Source organism: Cicer arietinum, chromosome 4, assembly GCF_000331145.2.
Source record: "Cicer arietinum cultivar CDC Frontier isolate Library 1 chromosome 4, Cicar.CDCFrontier_v2.0, whole genome shotgun sequence".
In the NCBI taxonomy this organism is placed as follows: Eukaryota; Viridiplantae; Streptophyta; class Magnoliopsida; order Fabales; family Fabaceae; genus Cicer; species Cicer arietinum.
In genome coordinates this window covers 62,164,610-62,164,979 of record NC_021163.2, presented here as the reverse complement: position 1 = coordinate 62,164,979, position 370 = coordinate 62,164,610, and the positions used below count along the sequence as shown (strand labels likewise).

At 47.0% G+C, this 370-nt stretch overlaps 1 long non-coding RNA gene across 1 annotated transcript in view; it reads left to right on the top strand.

Moving 5' to 3' along the window:
* The first annotated feature begins 91 nt into the window (after nucleotides 1-91).
* Nucleotides 92-370, top strand: part of LOC140920187 (uncharacterized) — a 21,437-nt gene continuing 21,158 nt past the window's right edge. The window contains exon 1 of the long non-coding RNA XR_012162847.1: nucleotides 92-361. This is a non-coding gene — a long non-coding RNA (uncharacterized lncRNA). The remainder of the gene's footprint in view (nucleotides 362-370) is intronic.

The following is a 370-nucleotide window of genomic DNA, read 5'->3' as shown; positions in this document are numbered from 1 at the left end:
TTTAAGTGGACTGAGTTGCATATGGGCTTAGATTAAAATGAATAGTAGTAAGGAGCCCCAAGCCCAAACCAACTTAAACAAAACACAAAGTTTAAAACATAAAACCCTAATTTAGAGGGGGAGCGGCCGCTTTGGTGTTTACAGAAAACACAAGTAGAGTTGGTGAGAAAGAAGAAACAAAGAACGAAGGAGAAAGAGGCAGAAAGATACCGGAATGAGGCCGCGTGAAGAAGACCGGAATGAGGCCGCGAGAAGGAGAAGAAACCGAGGAGGAGGGTGCGACCGTGAGAGGAGGCTGTGAGAGTAAGATGCGGCCGCGAGATGAGGCTCCGGTTTCAACGGCGGTGGTGACAATATAAAGGTATGAGTT